The 23,433-nt window shown below is 35.4% G+C and overlaps 1 non-coding gene across 1 annotated transcript; it reads right to left on the bottom strand.

The window, feature by feature from the left end:
• Positions 1 to 21,424: 21,424 nt before the first annotated feature.
• LOC131169885 (small nucleolar RNA R71) lies at positions 21,425 to 21,531 on the bottom strand. The gene has a single exon (XR_009140831.1). It is a non-coding gene; the product is annotated as a small nucleolar RNA R71 (small nucleolar RNA).
• Between the last annotated feature and the right edge of the window lie 1,902 nt (positions 21,532 to 23,433).

Below are 23,433 nucleotides of genomic sequence, written 5' to 3'. Positions count from 1 at the left end.
GCTATAACTTGAGCTACAAAACTCCAATTGGAGTGATTCAAAAAGGGAAATAAAGTTAAGACAATAAGGAACAATTTCTATGAAGAAAACTTAGCCAAATTCTAACAGTAACATGACCAATGGAATAGTGCAAAATAGGATACCAAAACTAAAAATTTGAAATTATGCCTAAAAGATTTAAGATTTGAAAAAAGAACCAAAACCAACAAGTTAGGTAACCAAAATATGGTATGTGGGTATAATTGGATTTCCCATACCTATTAAGCATAAGAAAGTCAATATTTTAACTTGAATAGCATCATGAATAGTAACCTTAACATGAAAATTTTCAAGAATGTAAGTTTAAGCATATTGGGGCTAGAATTGAACATATACGAATTAATTATTGGAATTATTGTGAGGCAAAGATACTGAGACACTATAAATTTCGTGTTTCTACTGAAAATGACCCGGAAGGTCTAAGAGACTGAGTCAAGGCCTAGAGGCAACTCACGTCAGGTTTGTGCACAATAAATCTTATTTCATCATTTTCTTATTACCGATTTGATTGGATATGATTTATAAAAATTTGGTGTTAATCATGAATTGTGTTGCCGCTTTGTGAATGAAACTATGGCTTTGGAAATTTATCGGATTTCTCATGAATGATTTGAATAAAATATTTGAAATTGATTTTTGATTCACACTTAGCATGACAGTGCCTTATTATTCCTCCTTCATTTATGGGGTTGAGATCGATTATTTTCCTCCCTCTCTGGTTTACCAATTGAGGTTGTAGATCGAATGAGTACTCATTAGCTAGCTAGCCACCTCCCTCATTGATTTTGATTAGTGGGGTTGTAGATTACTTTATCGTGGTGTACAACGCGGCATTGATTGAAAATTTTGTGTTATGACTTAAGTTATGTATGAATTGGCAATACTGTGTTTATTAAATTAATTGACCAAAATTGTGCTATAATGAGTTTTGATAATTTATGAAATGTGATTGTGAAATATTTAAATTATGATTTATTAATGAATATTTTAAGTGCTGCATTTCAAATTTTTATTATGCACCACTGAGTATTTTTATACTCAGCGATAACTTATTTTGCAGATAAGATCAAAGAAAAAGTAGCAGGGTGAGCTGCTGAATTGACAAGGACTTCACTGATCTTTTTGCACGGGTATTTATTTATACCGTTGTAGTTATTTGATGTAAATATTGTAATGTCATATGTATTAATGTAAAGTTGAGCAGTTGTACAGTAAATTGTAATATTGTTATTTGGATTTTATTTTTGTAAATTAAGATATGTATTTGTAAATTAAGTACTATATGCATTTGAGATGACAAACTTTGGTTGAATTGTGGACTTAAATTGAATTGTGTTGACTTGAGTTATTTTGGTGTTGGGAGTTGTGAAAACAATTATTGGAAGTGTTTTTATAGGTTTTTGAAGAACTGTTTTCTCAAAATACATACGACACTCTATCGAAATTTTTCCAAAAATTACGTAAAAATAAATGGACAAAAATTTTTACTAGTTTTGAAACTTCAATTAAATGTTTTTAATTCCTCCTAAAATGCTCACCACTTCCAAAATGTAAGAAAATAGTTTTAAAATCCCTTGTAGGATACTTAATGAGTTATTGGTAGGTGGAGTTCGGTAGTTTATTAGGTATTCTACTGGATCATGTTATGCCTTACAGAGGGGTAAGGTGTGACACACAAAGCATACTGCCATGTTAACTGTGGTTTTAAAACATATTTAAAGAAATTTCGTTCATAAAATCAATAAACACATTCAATTATAGTAAATTCATGCACAAGGTTGGCAACACATCAAGTTCACAAAACACTTCTAAAAACATTCAAATACCGGCCCACCCCCTTGCTACAATGAAATCAAGGGCCAACATCTGCCTTTCCATAATACAGAGTCATTTCACAATTCACAACTTTCAAAACAATGTAAATAATTCTTTAGATGCATAGGAAAATTATATTTGATTCATACAATTTCATTCAATAATTTAAAGTTCTCAATACCATAAGAATCATAAAACATTCATATAAACTTATTCAAATTCATTTCAAAGTGGAAAACAATTAAAAGAGTTAGTTGTGCACAAATCTCCTTTACTTGTCTTAACTTAACCCAATCTATCTCTTTTCTTGGAAGGCTTCATTCCAACTGAAACACATAATTAAAGTGTCTCAATACTCATCCTGGATGTTTCTAATAACTAATCCAATAATTACACTATACATAAGTTATTTATGAAGTCCTAAGGTTTGAGTTATTGTATTTGATAATATTGTGATTACTATTCACATTACTATTCACTTTATTAGTTATGTAAAATGTTGAATTTCTTTTTCATAAATAATAGGTATACCAATTTTAAACACATGGTCATACCACATTTTAGGTCACAAATTTATTGGCATTGGTTGCCAATTGAAATTCAAAGCTTATTAGGAGAAATTCCAAAATTTCAGATTTTGTCTCCAAGGTTTACTGTTCCATTGGACCAATCTACGGTGGAAATTTGGCTAAACTTTCCCCATCAAAGTTGTTCCTTAATATGTCTATTTTAATTCGCTTTTTGAATCACTCCATTCGGAGTTTTGTAGCTCAAACTATGGCATTTTTACCATAATTGGTCGGATTGTTTATTTCCAGATTTTATGGGCAAAATGTGATTCTGGCAGATTGGGTGAGCTAACTTTGGTTAGCAATTTGAATAGGTTATTATCAAAATTTGGATTTGTGTTCTTCATTAAAGTTGTTCTAATATGTCTAAGCTTCCTAATGGTTCAAAAATCAAGTCATTTGGACCTCTCTACATAAAGTTATTACCATTTGAACATGTACTATTTATTTAGTCAATTCTGCCCAGAATCAGGGTACTAATTCCGGATTCAACCTAATTTTAGACCAACTTGTGTTCACTTTTTGGGCAAGGTTTCTTCATCAAAATTGTAGCATTGTAACCCTAATTTCATCTCCAATTGGCTTCACACCAATTGGAGTCATACAATTCAACTTATAACCTCTTAAATGGACAGAGGTCAGGTTGTCCAGAATTTAGCCATTCCACATTCACACTCATTTCAATTCCATTCATCAAATTGCAGTTATAAGCACACTAATTGACCAAATTGAGCATCACAAATACCAATTGGTCAAAAATCCTCAAAAATTCCCAATTTTACACCAAAACCCTAATTGCCATAAACCTAATTTCCTAATTTCCACAATTCATGCAAATTCAAGTACACTGCTCACATATCCTTAGTCATTTAAGCTTGAAAACACATGTAATTAAATTAAAACACATCAACACCTCACAACAACATGGCAACCAAAATTCCTAAGGTTGCTTAACATGAAATTTTTGTTTCAATTTCAAAAAATCCTAACTCAATTTAAGTGCCTAATCATGAATATAGAGAGAGAAATGGAAGAATTATCACTAACCTCTTTGTTGAATTTCTAAGTCGTCAATTTTTCCCTTCTCCTCTTCCTTTTTGTTCCCAAATGGTTTAACAAGGTCTAGGGATGAATTTTGGCATTGGGACTTAGGGAATTTATGGAAGAAAATTAAGGAAATTCTAGCTCTCCAAACCTTAATAATGGTGGAAATGAAAGATAAGAGATAGGAGATAGAGAAGGTTCGGCCAAGTAGAGAAGAAGACTAAATTTTGCTTTTTAATTTTTTTCTTATTTTTCCTTTATACTTATCCAAAAATAGGTTAATTAAATTAAAATTCTTTCTTGTGTCATGCTTACTTAAGGATGATGTCATAATTCACTTTAATTAAATTATCTTTTCTTTTCTTTCTCCATGCCTCTTCATTTTTAATATATTTTTCATAATTTTAGTTTCCTACATTTTAATGGACAATTACGTCAAGAGTCACCTCTAAGGGTGAATTGACCATATTGTCCTTTATCGGTCTAATCAATTTTTCTAGTAACATTAAGTTACTTTCTGAACTCTGATTCAATTATTTGAGCTTGTTCTCTATTCTTTTCTGTGATTTTCATAATACCATTAGCTTCGCAATTATCCCTAGGCCTGAGGTGTCATAGAGTCCCACACAAATTTATGATAGCAACTGAGCTCGCAGTCGCTTCCCGGGTCGATCACCCATCGCTGGACCCTTGGCTCATTTAACCAATTATGATTTGTTTTTCTTATTTTCATTTCACCTTCATATGATTTCTGTTAATTTTTATTTATGACTTTTCTAGGTGGCGTAGGTATTGTTCTAAACATTCTAACTGTCCAAACAGACACTAGTCACCAAAGCAGTAGAATGTATAGCCTGCTTAGTACAGGGTGTTATAGAGAGAGAGAGAGAGAGAGAGAGAGAGAGAGAGAGAGAGAGAGAGCTGAATCCTTGGAGGTTTCTTTTTTTTCAATAACAAATTTGAAACTGAATCTGCTTTCTTTTATATTTGCATATATTGATTCATTCATCAACACATAATCACTCAAAAAGAATCAAAACCAAAAAAAAAAAAAAAAAAGACTTCAAGAGAACAAGTAAATTAAATTGCAAAGGCAGAATTTCTCATTTCATCAAATCATCATAGAATCACACACAAACACGAATACATCTACACATAAAGAAATCAAGAAACCAGAAGGAATTGTATTTGTCAGAGACCATGGGGAACCATCTTTGTCACGACTTGGGAGTCTTGACATGTTACAGGAAGAGGCATCCCAAATGCAAACCGAAATCGAAAAGCGAAGGGGAATAAAAACTAAGAGTAAAACCAAAAATGGAACTTGAGAAGTGGAAAATGGAACCTGACAATGCTTGATTGAAACTGTAGGCTTTGACGACGCTGGGAAAAGGAAGACGAAGAAGGATAAAATGGTATAGGGTGCTGGCTTAGGTTGCAGAAGCATCAAGGGACCTTAGGAAGTAATAAAATGGGCTTGAAGTCTATATGAAGCCGGGGCTATAAACATGGGCTGGATTGTTAATTCCCCTAATCTTTTATCTTGAATGAAAGAGACCTTTTCAAAAAAAAAAAAAAAAAAATTGCACAAACGTTAATTGTAATATAGGATTGAATATTGCCAATAGGAGCAATTGTAATATAGGATTGGCCTCGGCTAATCTCATAGTAAAAAAAAAATAATTAAACTCTTCTTTGCCTCAGCTAATCTATTCTACAGATAAACAATTTCTTAAACTAAAATACAATATTTCTTAAAGTAGCTATTAAATTTCTTTTAGTCAAAAAATTACCTACTATAACAAAAATAGAAGCTAATTATTTTGATCAATTTATATTTTCTTATGCTAAAATATAATAATATTTATTAAAATAGCTAATAGCATCATTTTTGTCTGTCAATTACCTACTATGACCTATCATAGTAGCTAATTATTTTGATCAATTTATATTTTCTTTTGCTAAAATATAATAATATTTATTAAAATAGCTACTAACACATTTTAGTTGGTAAATTACCTACTATGCCTTGCAATAGTAGCTAATTATTTTGATCAATTTATATTTTATTTTGCTAAAATATAGTAATATTTATTACTATAGCTACTAATTCTATATTAGTCAGTAAATTACCTACTACGCCTTGCAATAGTAGCTAATTATTTTGATCAATTTATATTTTCTTTTTCTAAAATATAGTAATATTTATTACAGTAGCTACTAATTCTATATTAGTTAGTAAATTACCCACTACGCCTTACTATAGTAACTAATTATTTTGATCAATTTGTATTTTCTTTTGCTAAAATTGTGACACCCCTTACCCGACTACAGTGTAGCCGAGCAAGTTATGCCACTCAGTGTGCCGAGCACTCTATTTTATCTTAATTCATTTTTATTCTTCCTTTTGAATATAACTTGTGAATTATAATTCATTTATTGAAATTGTAATTTATTTGAGGTTTCGAAAATTTTAAAGAAAATCCGGCGGAGTACCGGCTAAAAATGGAGAAAACAGTTCTTCGGAACCTGTGAAAAACACTTCCAATATTCATATATTCGTATTCAATTACTCTCAAACTCCAATAATCATCATCTCAACATTTGTCAACCATTCATTTCTCAATTTCAATTCTCAATCATTCATCTCGTTTGATAGTCATGTAACAGTCACAGATCAATATTCATTTTTCCATTTACAAGCATAAATTTGCATTATTTACATGAAAATCAAAATACATTACATAAGTTTCATTACATAAGAGAAAATCAAAATTTATTACAGAATGCCAAAATGACACCTAGTGTCCTACCAATGCACTGCAGAAGTTGAGGTGACACGGACACTATGCAGAACTGTGAACTGCCTTACCGAATCTGTGGTCTACTGGGCCCTCTGTCCAAATCTTCAGTACCTACGCGTTGCAAAAGCGACGCGCTAAGCATAAAGCTTAGTGGTGCAAATAATAAAATAGAAAGAAATAATATGCAAATAAAAATCATAATTTCTTAGCCATTGTGTTCATAAGAACTGAATAATTACCAACTTAATGTTTAGTCGAGGGCTAATTACGTTTTATGATATTAACTTCTTCATGCATTTTATTAATTATTTTCTTCATGATCTTGAGTTTCTTTGTATTCTATCGTAATCATTCCTGATATTTAATTTTCGTATTTTCTTTAACAATCAGTTCAATTACAGTTATACTTTTCCATGCCCAAGTAACCTATACTGGACGACTGGACTAGATAACGGGTCATTGGCACTGGAAACCGCGGTGCCTCGGGCCGTCATACCATGGGACGCAAAACGTCAACCATGTATGCAGTCAGTATGGCTAAAAAGCCATGATATCACATAATCGGGCATAAAAGCCATGAAAACGGGCATAAAAGCCATGAATACGGGCATAAAGCCATGAATACAGGCATAAAGCCTTTCACAGTACTGCTAAAACAATACCCTATTGGCATGCCAATCTATCCAACCCAATCACATTAGGCCTACTAGGGCATTTTGCACTTTTAAGTTTCACAATTTTTGAATTTCAAGTTTTCATGTCACTATTCATTTCATTAGTCAACTAAAATTTTGACTTTTGCATAAACAATAGGTACATTGGTTTTAGTACTCCCAACATACCACATTTTGTATTCAAAACTTGTTGGTTTTGATCACTTTCTCAAAGCTTAGGTCATTTTGGCAAAATTGCCAATTTTTGGTTTTGGTGTCACTATTCACCTCATTGGTCAATAAAAATGTTGACTTTTGGATAGAAAATAGGTGTATTGGTTTTAACACCCCAAACATACCACATTTTGTATTTAAAACTTGTTGGTATTGTTTGCCAATACCATTTCTAAGCTTAATGCTAATTGAAAAATGAGCCAACAAGACCCCCTCATCTGAAAGATCTAGGATTAAACATTGATCCATCAACTCATGTACTTCCTGAATCAACGGTCTCTTCTCTGCTGAAATGTGCGCCAAACTGCCAGAAGATTTTCTGCTTAAAGCATCTGCTACTACATTGGCCTTCCCATGGTGGTACTGGATGGTGCAATCATAGTTTTCCAGAAGCTCCATCCATCTCCTCTGTCTCAAGTTTAAATCCCTCTGTTGGAAGATGTACTTCAAACTCTTATGGTCGGTGTATATCTCGCACACTTCACCATACAGGTAGTGTCTCCAGATTTTTAGTGCAAAGACTACAGCCGCCATTTCCAAATCATGGGTGTGATAGTTCTGCTCATGCCTCTTCAGCTACCTTGAAGCATAAGCCACTACATTTCCATTCCGCATCAAAACACACCCTAGGCCAACTCTGAAGGCGTCACAGTACACGGTGTATCCTTCACCGCTCATAGGTAGTGTTAACACAGGGGCAGTGGTTAGACACTCCTTATCCTCATCATTATAACTGACTCTATCGAGCTCTCTTCCTGTCCTTTACATCTTATCCACTTCCCTTTTCCTCTTTTTGGTATTGTTGGCATCTTTTCAACCTGCTGTACTTATTCCTTAATTTTAGTCCTATCTCATCCTTACACCTTTTCCTTCAAAGATGTCTATCCCATCATCAACTTTAACTTTCTTTTTATTTCTTAGTCTTATCTTGATTACTAGTTTCATTACTGAGAGAATTCTAACCCTATGATTTACTCCTACCAGCACATTCTTCACCTTATGTAACACTTATAATTACCCATAGAAAATTTTTCTTGTATCCCCTTTTTTCTAACTTAACTATCAGAACATTATCATTCCCTACCAGCCTTAGTAGGAAATTGCTTATCCTGGATGAATATGAGCCCCATAAACTATAAGTTCCATCTGAACTAACACGGCTGTAGGAAATATGTGTCATGCCTTAATTCCAAACAAGATACTTCACGTGTTCATTCTCCTTAATATAATCATATGTACTGCCCATAGCTTTCTAAACTTCAACCTCAAATTACCCATCAGCAACAATTTCATCTATTGAAACTCATCCATAAATAGTACTTCATCTAGCTCATAGTTTAAAACAGTCGCAAGCCTTAGTAGCTAACTCAATTTAACTCCTGTCATTACTCTGATCGTCCTTTCATACTTAACACTAGGTATGCACTTACTGTCATTCTCATATCAGGAAATTGTATATGAATTGGTGCCTATCAAAATCTCAAATAACTAGATCTCCTTGCCTCAGTCTCTGCTCCTTATATAACGCTCTGGAATCAAAAACACGAGCTAAACTTGAAAAGAAAGAAAAATATCCTCTATATTCAACTACGCCCGATTGTCCATATAATAACGTTTAACCTATGTTTCTTAGTCTCTCTTCAAATTTCATCATCTCCTAGCACAATTGTGCTCTACCTATAAGGTATCATCTGCATGAACCCTTTACTGTACCATCGTCCTTCCTGACATAATATTTTATAATTTATTAACTTTACTTATACTCGACCTATGATTCATATCTATTATAGTTTATATTGTGCCCTTAACCCTTGTTGAATCCTGAAAGATTTCTCTCGCTAATAGATTCTTTCAACACTAATTCCACCCTTATCTATGGTCATTAATTTGATCCTTAAACTTTCTAGTGATTTATTACCATCCATACTTGTTACTTTTTATTCTACCCTCATTTGCTCTGTTGTTATTGCTTCACTGCAAAGTGATTCTGTTGATCACACTAAAAATGTTTGCCTGACATTCATAACGAACCTCTAACTACCTTCTCACTATCTCAAAAGTCTTACCTAAAACCTATGTGTCATTATCTATCATTCTTTTCCTCTCATCATACCTATTTGATCCCTTAGACTGACTTTTATTCAACTTACTGCTTACTAACTTCTCTTTCTCTACCTATTTAGGTAGTCCGCAATACCATCACACACCTTCTAACATTTACTCATTATTATTGTATTCCATACCTCCATCACTTTTCTCACTAATGTGGTCCCATTTTGGGTTTTCCATCCTTGTCATTCTCCTTGCCAAGAATAACACTTAGCCTATCCTATATCTTAACTTTGTTCCTTTTATTATGCGCTCTTTAGGTTGTCCTTTCATTTATTTCCTTTGTCTTACCCAAAATAGAACTTGACTATTCTATCCCTGGTTCCATTCTTCTTCCTAACATAACAGCTGTACTTGCTAACTATATCTTTCAGAGTCTCTATCGCGTTATCATATGTCTGTGCTACTCAGATTTGGTCCTTTGACCACTCTAGCTAGTACTCCCACTAGCACTTAGATTATATTGCATCCAGAATCAATTATCCCAATTTTCATTCTACATTTTCTCTGCTTCATCGGCCTTCTGTGATTTATCTTCGCTAATTTATTACTCTTAACACTATTATAATTAGATTATACTACTGTTTGAACAATATGAAGTCAGAAAGGAACTCAGGAAATTGCAGTCATACCTTTATCGTATGATTTCTATTCTTATCCTTTAGCTTACATAATACCCTTACTACCTCGAGAACTGATTCTGCAGTAATTTTATTTATTATTATTTTTATTATTATTATTTTCCATGTTTACTCAATTCCAAAACTTAAGATTTCGGGCACCCAAACCCGTCATCCAATTCAAAGGATTTACATCCATCGTGATCTGATTATATATGATTCCTATAATGGAACTTGTATCCTCTCCAGGATACCCGAGCCAACTACTCTCTACCACACTCTACAGTCCCATCTGGGGCACTATTTTGTGGGTCACCATTATTAGTAATAACTTTCGATCCCTTCTGAAAAGATAGGACTATACCCTAACTTGCTGCAACAAAGGTACTACATTTACCACCTTGCCCAAAACCATGTCAAACTAATGTCTCTCTTATCATATCATAGCTCTGTAAATCATAAATTCATAGTTTCGACCTTCTCTAGGTAGTAGGGTTGTACTTTATTCCATACTGATACACACAAGGTATACTATTCTCACTAAACTCTAAGCAAAATGTTTGTCATACTGCAAAAACCATCCAAAATTCCATACCGAAGACTAGATGGTCTCACTCTATAGGTGTCACCTTTACTTTGCAACTAGTTCGAAATCTCTGGTCTGATAGCAACTCTTACTGTAACTCTAGCTCATGCTAGGGTAACTGGGTCACTGACTCTAGTTACCACCCAACTGTGACCTTCGATATTCTAGCTCTAGATCCCTAACCAAGAGTTCCCAACTCCTTTGTAGATATAGAACTCTGTTCTGGCATTACTGTACCAAAACAGAGACTGCCTGCAACATCCTCATCATAAGCACTACAGGGAAGTACGCAGCTCTACACAATAATCTCATGTCGGTACTGTAATCTGCAGCTTACAGAACAGACATCGAGAATATTGTATAGTTACTACGATACGTCCTGGCAGACTAGGTCTCTTAATCTCTTATCTCTCTTGAATCTTCTATTATCATAAACTTATTCGTGCGGGTCATCCACATGACCGCCAAAGAATGGTATCCTCATCCTTATCTAGGCAACTGTACTTTCAAGACTCACTTTTCTGTACTCGTGCCTTGCAGGAAATGGGCAAAACATTTAAACCCATACCTTTGAAAATATAGTATTTATTGGAGTACGTGTTTCCAAGGTAGATCTCAATAAGTTTGCTAAATCTATTTCATGTTTCTATGTACTCCACGAAAATCAAGACACTAACTGAGGTAATCTTATATTTCCCGAGGTATAACGTAGAATCTAGAAACAAAGAATTACAGGAAAAGACGAAACAGAATCCTATACTCCGCATGTGACTCCTAGTAGACTCTTCCCAACACTTTAGATGAACATTCCCTAAGAATCTGGAGCCTAAGCTCTGATACCACATTTGTCACGACCCAACCTATGGGCCGGACCAAGACTAGGACTGGCCAGCCTAAAGCCCCCGAGGCCCGTAGTAAGCCTAACTGTTCAGTAACCCAACTCTAAGGCCCATTTGGGCCCAATTCCAAGAAAACAAACGGACAGAATCCGGCCATAAAATGGACTTACCAACGGGGAGTTTTCGACTCACCCGACCTGTAAACACAATATATAGTCAATTGGGGAGCTCAGCTCACCCTCCACATACTCATCAACATAATAATAAATGGGAGCTCAGCTCCCTCATCCAATCCATCAAACATGCATATCATTATACGTTTACAGGTCCAACATGATAATAATATTACAGACCATAATCAAATAAATACTTCTAACACATGCGGAAATTCTAGGAGTAAATAAAATTACACAAATATTGATAAACAACCTGCGAAGTATAAAAGCAGGTTAACCCAGAATAAAATATCCTCCTGTGGCTCAGAAATTTTTTGAACAGAGTGAGCATTCGACTCTGAGATTAAAATATCAATTTTTACCATAATCTCGATAAATATCTAAATCTAAGGCACCCTGTAGAGTGAAAAGCAACATCGCCATCATTTTAACATCATATCATCAATAAGGTAATTTGGAGCACTCACACACTCGTAGTATCAATCATAACATATGGGAGCCGATCCTATACGACTCTCTTAAATCCAACTTTGGTGCCGAATTACTCAAGCTCGGACTTCCACTTAATAACCAAATCGAGGGTCCCAATAATTACTCAAGCCGTGACTACCCTCGAAGGATTGGGTCCCAATTACTCAAGCCGTGGATCGCCTGGCCCTATCCATAGTCCACACCACATCACACGCACGCCAACGCACGCACACTGCTCCAAATTACCACAACAACATCCATGGCACATCAACAGTTATGAATGCAACATAAATCGTGCCTAGAGTTTAACTACATAAATATATGCATATAAGTGATGCATGGGCATGCTGAACATATAATAATATCGAAATTACAATTAAAATTAATATTTTACTCACTGCACTTGACGACAATCACCGTGTGGCGGGCGGAGGAAGAAGGTCATCGGCTCACCTGACAATCATATTACATTTATTTAATACAATCTGACTCAATACAAACAAAGAAAAGACCAATTACGTCCTAAGTCGTGCCGAAAATCCGGCAGAGTCTCCCCTATACCTAGGACCTACCCAACCTGCAAAAGGGCTAAAAACGCACTTCTATATTCACAATCCATATATCAACAGTTCAATCATATCACACAGCCCCTCCTGGGCCCATCAAATCAATCATAATTTTCTAAGCTACCACGAATATTTTACGGATTTTTAATCCTATTTAAGCACTAGAAAATTACGTAAAAACAAGGTTCGGGTTTACCTTTGCCGATTCCGACTTCGGGAACGCGCTCGGGACGTCTGACAATGGGGGGCTAGCCAAAACCTCGGTCCAATTCGGAGACTTTTTCGGTAGTCGGTCTGTTCGCCGAAATTCACGCATCCGGACATTAACCGAATTTCCGCGAATTGAGGATACCTACACGAAGCCCAATAATAATATATAAAAAAATTAGGGGTGTTACATGAAAGTTGTTCCTTATTCTGTCTAGTTGAATTTTCTTTTTTGAATCACTCTATTTGGAGTTTTGTAGCTCAAGTTATGGCCAAAATAAGTTTATCGCTCACGCAATCGCTCATGCTGCACTTTTGGGTTTTGGCAGATTTTGGTCCAACTTTGGTCAGTAATTTGATCAAGTTAAGTTCATAATTTGGCCTAAATTTCTTCATATGAAATGTTCTACTATGCCTTAGATTTTCATCGGTTCAAGAATCGCCTAAATCCGAGTTTTCTAGAGGGAGTTATAGCCATCCAAACATTACTGCTCAAATGAAAATTCTGGAAATCTTAGTACAGTAAACTTCACTTTGCTCAATGCTTTGATTAGGTTAATGGCATAATTTAGATTGGTGTCCTTCATGAAAGTTGTTTGTCTATATCTTATATTGTTGCTGTAAAAATTTCAGGTCAATTGACCATATCTACAGTGAGTTATGGCCAAATGAACAGTTACTGTTCATTTGGTCATTTCTGCAGGGCTGTGTGGTATCCGGATTGGGGCCAAGTTTTGGTCCTCTTGCTTTGGTCTTTTGAGCATGGTTTCTTCAGCAAAAGTGTGCCATTATAAGCCTAGTTTCATGTCCAATTGGCCAAACACCAATTGGACTAACACAGCCAAAGTTATGGCTGTGTAATTGGACTGAAATCTCAGTCCATTTGCTGCTGTCCTAGGGCAGCTTACACCTTGACTTTGCCATACCATTTTTCAGTCCAAATTGGGGTCAACATACCTCAAATGGTCACTTATTGACCATTAGAGTGTTCTTTAACAGTTTGATAAGCCAAGTCAATTTTTACTTCTCAAAACCCTAATGTCCAATTCAATTTACCCATGAACCTCAATTAGCACACTAGTTCAACATCCATGCATATTCATACCTTAAACACCATTTCTAGCCACTCTAAGTTCATTAAAACAATCAAACTCATCCTTCCTTAGGGCTGCCAAAAATTGAAGATACCCTAACATATATGATTTACTTCAAATTCTTACAATTTCTTGTCTTAAAATGATGCTCTAACAAGGATTAAAGGAGTGAGAGTGAAAGTATAGCACTAACCTCTTTAATGGTAGAATTTTCCAAGATTAAACTTCACTTTCCTTCACTTTCTAGGCTGCCAAACACTTCCCAAGAGGTAGAGACAAGTTTTTTAGTGAAGGGACTTAGGGTTTTATAGTGCAAATTCATGGGAAAATGGAAGTAATTAAAGAAAACTTCCATGGAGGGTTATGGAGGAGAGGATCACGTTTTAAAGAAGAAGATGGCTGCTTGTTTTTGGTCTTCCTTGGTCTTTATTTATCTCTTTTATTAATTAGTCAAATGGTTACTTAATTGTGATTGGTTATGGCTTTTAAATGACATCATCAAGATGTCATAAATTGCTTTTTATTTCATTTTCCTTTTCTTTTATCCACTACTCATTTCCAATTTCATTTTTAGTAATGTTTATTCATATTTTATGTCATATTAATTATTTACTTAACTGGACAAGTCGGCCAAAAATCACCTCTGAAGGCGAAATGACCAAAATGCCCTCCGTTTGGCTTAACGGGTCAAAATTGTCTGTACCGATTGAAAAATTTTTCTAAATATTTTCTTGGTATTCTAATGCCATAGAAACCTCAATGACCCTTCTCTGGAGTCCCAAAAATTATTTTATAATTTTTCCCCCGGGTCTAGGGCTCCTCGTTGCGAGAACCGCAACTTTCCTCTGGGTTACCCCTCGCTAGGGCACCGGCTCGTTTAACTTGGTTGTATTTTATTTCTAAAATTTTTACTAAATTTTTCTTATTAATATTTGAGTTAATTATGGTTCCTGACTTTAGTTTAAATATTTTTCCGGACGTTCTAGCTGTCCGGACCGACACCGGTCACCGGAACAGTAGAATGTACGGAGTTGCTACCGGGAGGGTGTTACAACTCTTCCCCTCTAATTTAAATTTCGTCCTCAAAATTTACCTAACTTATGTAATCGGGGAGTTGTTATCTCCTTGTTTCTTCACTTCCTTGTATCGCCTCATCAGTGTCTGGGTTTGGCTCTTCCTGAGCTTCCATAGCATATACTTGTGGTGCCACCCTGACTTCGGGCTTTTCAACTGTCTCAGAAACAATCTTCTGTGAAATGTCAACCGTTTCTGCTCTACCAGATCCTTTACCCCTTTGAACTATAGGGGAAGGTCTATGAACTTGTATAGGAGCTATTGAGCCACTCCTCTGAGGGCAATCTCTTATGAAATTATCCGTAGCCCCACACTTGAAACACTCTCCAGTTAACAGTCGGCACTCCCCTCTGTGTCTTCTACCACAATGCATACATTCAGGCACTGGGGTTGATCCCCTTGTTATTGTGCCCGAGGAACTAGCTATAGATATTCCAATCTGGCCTCTGTGGCCCTGTGTCTGATCTTGTGAACTAGAACCCTTAAACTTCTTACTATCAGTCGGTATACTTGACTGTCCTGGTCCAAATTCCCTCTTACGCTGCCTATCTTTCCTATTTTGTTCATTTATTCTCACTTTCTCCACTTTTAATGCAGCTTCCACTAACTTGGTGAAATCAGTGATCCCCAAGGCAGTGATCATAATCTTTATATTGTCATTCAGTCCCTCTTCGAATCTCTTGCACCTCTCAGCTTCATTAGGGACTATCTCCCTTCCATAACGGCTCAATCTTACGAATTCTTTCTCATACTCGGCCACTGACAGCTGTCTCTGCCTCAGGTTAATGAACTCTCTTCTTCTCTCTTCCAGATATACACTACCCACACATTTCTTCTTGAATTCGGAGAGGAAGAAATCCCAAGTTACTATTTCCTGCTGTACTTCACTGGACACCATGTCCCACCACTCGTATGCATCATCTTGCAACAAAGATATGGCAGCTTCCAGGTTTTGTTCTGGGGTGCAGTGGAGTTGTTTTAGAACTCTGCCCGTTCTGTTCAACCAATTCTCGGCTACAACAGAGTCATCTTCTCTCTTGCCATAGAAATCCATTGCCCCAAACTTTCTTAACCTTTTCAGGTGTGATTTCTGCTGTGGAGCTAGTGGTGGTGGTGGTGCTGGCATTACCCCGGCCATTTGTCTAAAGAAATCGGCCATTTGCTGAAACATGGCCTGTGGAGGCTGAGCAGGCTCTGCCTGAGCTGGTGGAGCAGGTTCTCCCATGCCCCCAGTCTCAGCTGCTGGTGGTGGAGCATGACTCTCCACTTCCTCCTCTACAGCTCTCTGAGATGAAGGGTCCATATCCTATTCAAAATAACAAAAACAAAGAGATCTGCATTAGTGTCACCTCGACTCTTATAAATGCAATGCATGGTATGGACTCAATCTAGGCCCAGAAACGCCTAAACCGCGCTCTGATACCACTAAATGTGACACCCTTTACCCGACTACAGTGTAGCCGAGCAAGTTATGCCACTCAGTGTGCCGAGCACTCTATTTTATCTTAATTCATTTTTATTCTTCCTTTTGAATATAACTTGTGAATTATAATTCATTTATTGAAATTGTAATTTATTTGAGGTTCCGAAAATTTTAAAGAAAATCCGGCGGAGTACCGGCTAAAAATGGAGAAAAGCTTTTCTGAACTCGTGAAAAACACTTCCAATATTCATATATTCATATTCAATTACTCTCAAACTCCAATAATCATCATCTCAACATTTGTCAACCATTCATTTCTCAATTTCAATTCTCAATCATTCATCTCGTTAGATAGTCATGTAACAGTCACAGATCAATATTCACTTTTCCATTTACAAGCACAAATTTGCATTATTTACATGAAAATTAAAATACATTACATAAGTTTCATTACATAAGAGAAAATCAAAATTTATTACAGAATGCCAAAATGACACCTAGTGTCCTACCAATGCACTGCAGAAGTTGAGGTGACACGGACACTATGCGTAATCGTGGAACCGCCTTACCGAACTGTGGTCATCGGGCCCTCTGTCCAAATCTTGATCGCACTACGCGTTGCAAAAGCGACGCGCTAAGCATAAAGCTTAGTGGTGCAAATAATAAAATAGAAAGAAATAATATGCAAATAAAAATCATAATTTCTTAGCCATTGTGTTCATAAGAACTGAATAATTACCAACTTAATGTTTAGTCGAGGGCTAATTACGTTTTATGATATTAACTTCTTCATGCATTTTATTAATTATTTTCTTCATGATCTTGAGTTTCTTTGTATTCTATCGTAATCATTCCTGATATTTAATTTTCGTATTTTCTTTAACAATCAGTTCAATTACAGTTATACTTTTCCATGCCCAAGTAACCTATACTGGACAACTGGACTAGATAACGGGTCGTTGGCACTGGACACCGCGGTGCCTCGGGCCGTCATACCATGGGACGCAAAACGTCAACCATGTATGCGAAAGATGGCTAAAAAGCCATGATATCACATAATCGGGCATAAAAGCCATGAAAACGGGCATAAAAGCCATGAATACGGGCATAAAGCCATGAATACAGGCATAAAGCCTTTCGCAGTACTGCTAAAACAATACCCTATTGGCATGCCAATCTATCCAACCCAATCACATTAGGCCTACTAGGGCATTTTGCACTTTTAAGTTTCACAATTTTTGAATTTCAAGTTTTCATGTCACTATTCATTTCATTAGTCAACTAAAATTTTGACTTTTGCATAAACAATAGGTACATTGGTTTTAGTACTCCCAACATACCACATTTTGTATTCAAAACTTGTTGGTTTTGGTCACTTTCTCAAAGCTTAGGTCATTTTGGCAAAATTGCCAATTTTTAATTTTGGTGTCACTATTCACCTCATTGGTCAACAAAAATGTTGACTTTTGGATAGAAAATAGGTGTATTGGTTTTAACATCCCAAACATACCACATTTTGTATTTAAAACTTGTTGGTATTGTTTGCCAATACCATTTCTAAGCTTAATGCTAATTGAACAAAATTTTCAGATTTGGTGCTTCATCTTTACTGTTCCATTTTTTATTTTTACAGTGAGAATTTGAGAAAATGGTAAACAAGAAAGTTGTTCCTTATTCTGTCTAGTTGAATTTTCTTTTTTGAATCACTCCATTTGGAGTTTTGTAGCTCAAGTTATGGCCAAAATAAGTTTACTGTTCACGTGCACTGTTCATGCTGCACTTTTGGGTTTTGGCAGATTTTGGTCCAACTTTGGTCAGTAATTTGATCAAGTTAAGTTCATAATTTGGCCTAACTTTCTTCATATGAAATGTTCTACTATGCCTTAGATTTTCATCGGTTCAAGAATCGCCTAAATCCGAGTTTTCTAGAGGGAGTTATAACCATCCAAACATTACTGCTCAAATGAAAATTCTGGAAATCTCAGTACAGTAAACTTCACTTTGCTCAATGCTTTGATTAGGTTAATGGCATAATTTAGATTGGTGTCCTTCATGAAAGTTGTTTGTCTATATCTTATCTTGTTGCTGTAAAAATTTCAGGTCAATTGACCATATCTACAGTGAGTTATGGCCAAATGAACAGTTACTGTTCATTTGGTCATTTCTGCAGGGGCTGTTTGTAGGGTATCCGGATTGGGGCCAAGTTTTGGTCCTCTTACTTTGGTCTTTTGAGCATGGTTTCTTCAGAAAAAATGTGCCATTATAAGCCTAGTTTCATGTCCAATTGGCCAAACACCAATTGGACTAACACAGCCAAAGTTATGGCTGTGTAATTGGACTGAAATCTGAGTCCATTTGCTGCTGTCCTAGGGTAGCTTACACCTTGACTTTGCCATACCATTTTTCAGTCCAAATTGGGGTCAACATACCTCAAATGGTCACTTATTGACCATTAGAGTGTTCTTTAATAGTTTGATAAGCCAAGTCAATTTTTACTTCTCAAAACCCTAATGTCCAATTCAATTTACCCATGAACCTCAATTAGCACACTAGTTCAACATCCATGCATATTCATACCTTAAACACCATTTCTAGCCACTCTAAGTTCATTAAAACAATCAAACTCATCCTTCCTTAGGGCTGCCAAAAATTGAAGATACCCTAACATATATGATTTACTTCAAATTCTTACAATTTCTTGTCTTAAAATGGTGCTCTAACAAGGATTAAAGGAGTGAGAGTGAAAGTATAGCACTAACCTCTTTAATGGCAGAATTTTCCAAGATTAAACTTCACTTTCCTTCACTTTCTAGGCTGCCAAACACTTCCCAAGAGGTAGAGACAAGTTTTTTAGTGAAGGGACTTAGGGTTTTATAGTGCAAATTCATGGGAAAATGGAAGTAATTAAAGAAAACTTCCATGGAGGGTTATGGAGGAGAGGATCACGTTTTGAAGAAGAAGATGGCTGCTTGTTTTTGGTCTTCCTTGGTCTTTATTTATCTCTTTTATTAATGAGTCAAATGGTTACTTAATTGTGATTGGTTATGGCTTTTAAATGACATCATCAAGATGTCATAAATTGCTTTTTATTTCATTTTCCTTTTCTTTTATCCACTACTCATTTCCAATTTCATTTTTAGTAATGTTTATTCATATTTTATGTCATATTAATTATTTACTTAACTGGACAAGTCGGCCAAAAATCACCTCTGAAGGCGAAATGACCAAAATGCCCTCCGTTTGGCTTAACGGGTCAAAATTGTCTGTACCGATTGAAAAATTTTTCTAAATATTTTCTTGGCATTCTAATGCCATAGAAACCTCAATGACCCTTCTCTGGAGTCCCAAAAATTATTTTATAATTTTTCCCCCGGGTCTAGGGCTCCTCGTTGCGAGAACCGCAACTTTCCTCTGGTTACCCTACTAGGGCACTACTCGTTTAACTTGGTTGTATTTTATTTCTAAAATTTTTACTAAATTTTTCTTATTAATATTTGAGTTAATTATGGTTCTTGACTTTAGTTTAAATATTTTTCCGGACGTTCTAGCTGTCCGGACCGACACCGGTCACCGGAACAGTAGAATGTACGGAGTTGCTACCGGGAGGGTGTTACAAAAATACTTAATTCTTCCATATCTTACTTACTAAAACCATTTAGTTGGTAAAATAGCTACTAATAAAGAAAATAGTCGCTAAAATTTTTCTTGAAATTATATTTATGTTTATTAAAATACAAAGTTCTTTGCCAATTTACCTACTAACCTGGGATTAGTTGGTAAATTACCTACTAAGCATGGAAATAGTCGCGAATACTTGTTTTTATTTATATTTACTTTTACTAAAACTCAATTTTTTTTTTAACATTACCTACTATAACTTTAATAGTCGATAAAATACCTACTATACATATTTACATTGCAAAAATATGGTAAGTAATCGGTAAAGCAGTATTTACATTGTAAAAATACCTACTAAACACTAAGTGGTTAGTAAATTACCAACTAAATTTTTTCATATTACCAACTAAACGTTTTATAGTCGCTAACAAATTATTTATATGATATTTATTTTCTTCACAATAATGTACCGACTAAAATTTGATCGGTAAATTACTAACATTAGTAGCTATACTTTTGCGCGCCATAATTAGCGACTAAATATTTTAGTCAGTAAAATATTATAGGTAAATAGTCGGTAATTTAGTCAGTATAAATAATTTATATTTGGAAATTTGATTTAACCTTTTTTAGTCGATGAATAGTCAGTATTTACCTACAAATTTTTTTTTATCGGTAATATTAGTAGCTATTTTTTTAATTTCTTGTAGTGAGACAATCCTTGTAGAAATGATACTTTATTCACTCTTTATTACTTATACGAATCCGTGCACTTACGGATACGTATTAAGTTTTTGGCGTCGTTGCCGGGGATTAGCAAATTTAATATCAAAATAATTGCTTTTATTGGTAATCTAGGCATTTCTTTTTATTGGTTTTGATTTTTGTGTTTTTGCTTTGGTTATTTTCAAGTGGTTTATGAAAAGGTTGGTTGACTCAAGTTCATTGCAATTTAATCCTAAAATTAAGAGAACTTGTAGAGTGAATAGAAAACAAGTTAAAGGAAGGGAAAATGATAAAAAAGAGTCTAATATTGTTATGGATGACATGAATCCAAGAGTGGTGTTGAGGAAATGGTGGATGATGAGCAAGAGGCACAAGTTCTAAGGCAATAAAGGAGGGTGTTGCAGAACTACATTAGGCCAATGATGTTTGGTTCTACATTGAGCATTACAAGACCTTCATTGCAAGCTAACAACTTTGAGTTGAAGCCTGCTCTTATTCAGATGGTTCAAACTGCATATTAGTTTGGAGGGACTACAAATGAGGATCCTAATGTTCATCTGGAGAGTTTTCTCATGATTTGTGACACATTAAAGCTCAATGGAGTATCAGATGATGCCATTCAGTTAAGACTTTCCCATTCTCATAAAGGAATAGAGCAAGAGCATGGTTGAATTCTTTACCTGCTGGGTCTATCAATACATGGGAGGATTTGGTAGAAAAGTTCATGGCAAAGTTCTTTCCTCTAGCAAAGACTGTAAAGCTAAGAAATGATATCTAGATGTTTACTCAGATGGTTATGGAGACACTTTATGAAGCTTGGGATAGATTCAAGAATTTGGTGAGAAGATGTCCACACCATGGACTACCTAAGTGGTTATTGATTTAGAGCTTCTACAATGGGTTAAATGGTCATACTAGAAGCAATGTAGACTCTGTTGTAAGAGGATCTCTATTGAGGAAGTCAATTGATGAAAGATATGAGTTGATGGAAGAGTTAGCAGATAATTGCTATCAATGGCCCAATGAGAGGAACACAACAAGGAGAGCTGTTGGAATTCATGAGGTTGACACCCACTGAACTGAATGCCAAAATGGATTCCATTTCTAAAAGACTGGATAAGATGTCAGAATTGTGCTGTGCCACATGCAACCAAGGATTGTTATATTGATGAGTCATTATTCGAACCAGTGTGAAAGGAAGCTCAATATGTGGGCAATTCTTAAAGACAACAGAACAATCCATATTTTGATAGATACACCCCTACTTGGATGAATCACCCAAAGTTTTCATGGGGAGGACAACCACAACAATATCAGCAGCCTAACTATTAGAGCAAAGCGCCACCTAATTTTTCACAATTAGAGAAGAAATCAAGTTTAGAAGATGTAGTTGCTAATTTGGCGAAGACAACTGAGAATTTCATGAATGAGACGAAGATGAATTTCCAAAATCAGAATGTGACTTTACAAAATTAGCAAGTTGCTATTAAAAACTTAGAGGTGCAAATGGGGCAGCTATCTAATATGATAGCAAATAGACCACAAGGTGTGTTGCCAAGTAAGATAGAGACAAACTCAAATGCAATCACCTTGAGGAGTGGAAAGCAATGTGAGGAACCACAAAAGAAAGAGAAGGGAAACGAAGTTGAAAAAAAAGCTATTGGTGTAAAGGAGAAGGAAAAAGATCAAGTTTAAATTAAAGGTAGTGGGGTAGATATAAAAGAAAAGCTTATGAAGGAGAAGAAAAAAGAGCCACTCAAGCCATATATGCCTCCAATTCCATTTTCTTAGTGCCTATCGAAAAACAAGAAAGATTAGAATTTTCTTAAGTTTCTTAGCATATTTAAAAAGTTGAACATTAATATCCCTTTTACTGAAGCACTAGCATAATTGCCAAATTATATCAAGTTTCTAAAGGAGATTCTATCTAAAAAAAGAAAATTGGAAGAGTATGAGATGGTCATGCTAATAGAGGAACGAAGTTCAATTATTCCAAGCAAGATGCCACCAAAATCCAAAGATTTAGGGAGTTTCACTATTCCTTGTAATATTGGCAATGTAGAATTTACTAAAGCTTTGTGTGATCTTGGTACAAGTATTAATTTAATGCCTTTCTCTGTTTGTAAGAAATTGGGCTTAAGTGAAATTAAGTCTAGAATTATTGCACTATAGCTCACAGACCGCTCATTCACATACCCGAGGGGTATAGTTGAAGATGTGCTAGTAAAGGTTGACAAGTTCATTTTTCTAGTAGATTTCCTTGTACTTGACATGAAAGAAGATAAGAGGTACCTCTCATATTAGGTCGGCCATTACTTGCCACTGGAAAAGCAGTGATTGAGGTACCTGTAGGTAAATTAACTCTTTAAGCACCACATTTTGGGCCTATATCTAGTCACGACTCGCATTTCAGTCGATCTCCCTTATAGGCTTTTTACTCGATCTCTACCTTTTACTTGACCTCAAGTCATTTTCTCCAAATCCACAATAACTTGTTTTCAAATGAATAGTAAATCCAGAGTTTTATTCGATCTCATGAACAAATTAAGTATTTTCTGATCCCTATGTTTATTCGACCTATTGTCGAACCCCCAGAATTTGCATTGTGTTTTCGATCCCCTAACCCCAAATTTCAGGTTATTCCAGGTAGTTTTAGGACCAGGTCTCACTCGCATTATTCAAATTAATATCGAATCTGATCTGTAAGTGATCCTGAACCTAGTAAAATTGGATCGAGACCTGGTCTCAAATCATTTATTTTAAAAG

Source organism: Hevea brasiliensis, chromosome 10 (genome assembly GCF_030052815.1).
Source record: "Hevea brasiliensis isolate MT/VB/25A 57/8 chromosome 10, ASM3005281v1, whole genome shotgun sequence".
NCBI classification, from domain to species: Eukaryota; Viridiplantae; Streptophyta; class Magnoliopsida; order Malpighiales; family Euphorbiaceae; genus Hevea; species Hevea brasiliensis.
Note: the sequence above shows the minus strand (reverse complement) of the source record. Positions and strands in the feature narration are given on the sequence as shown.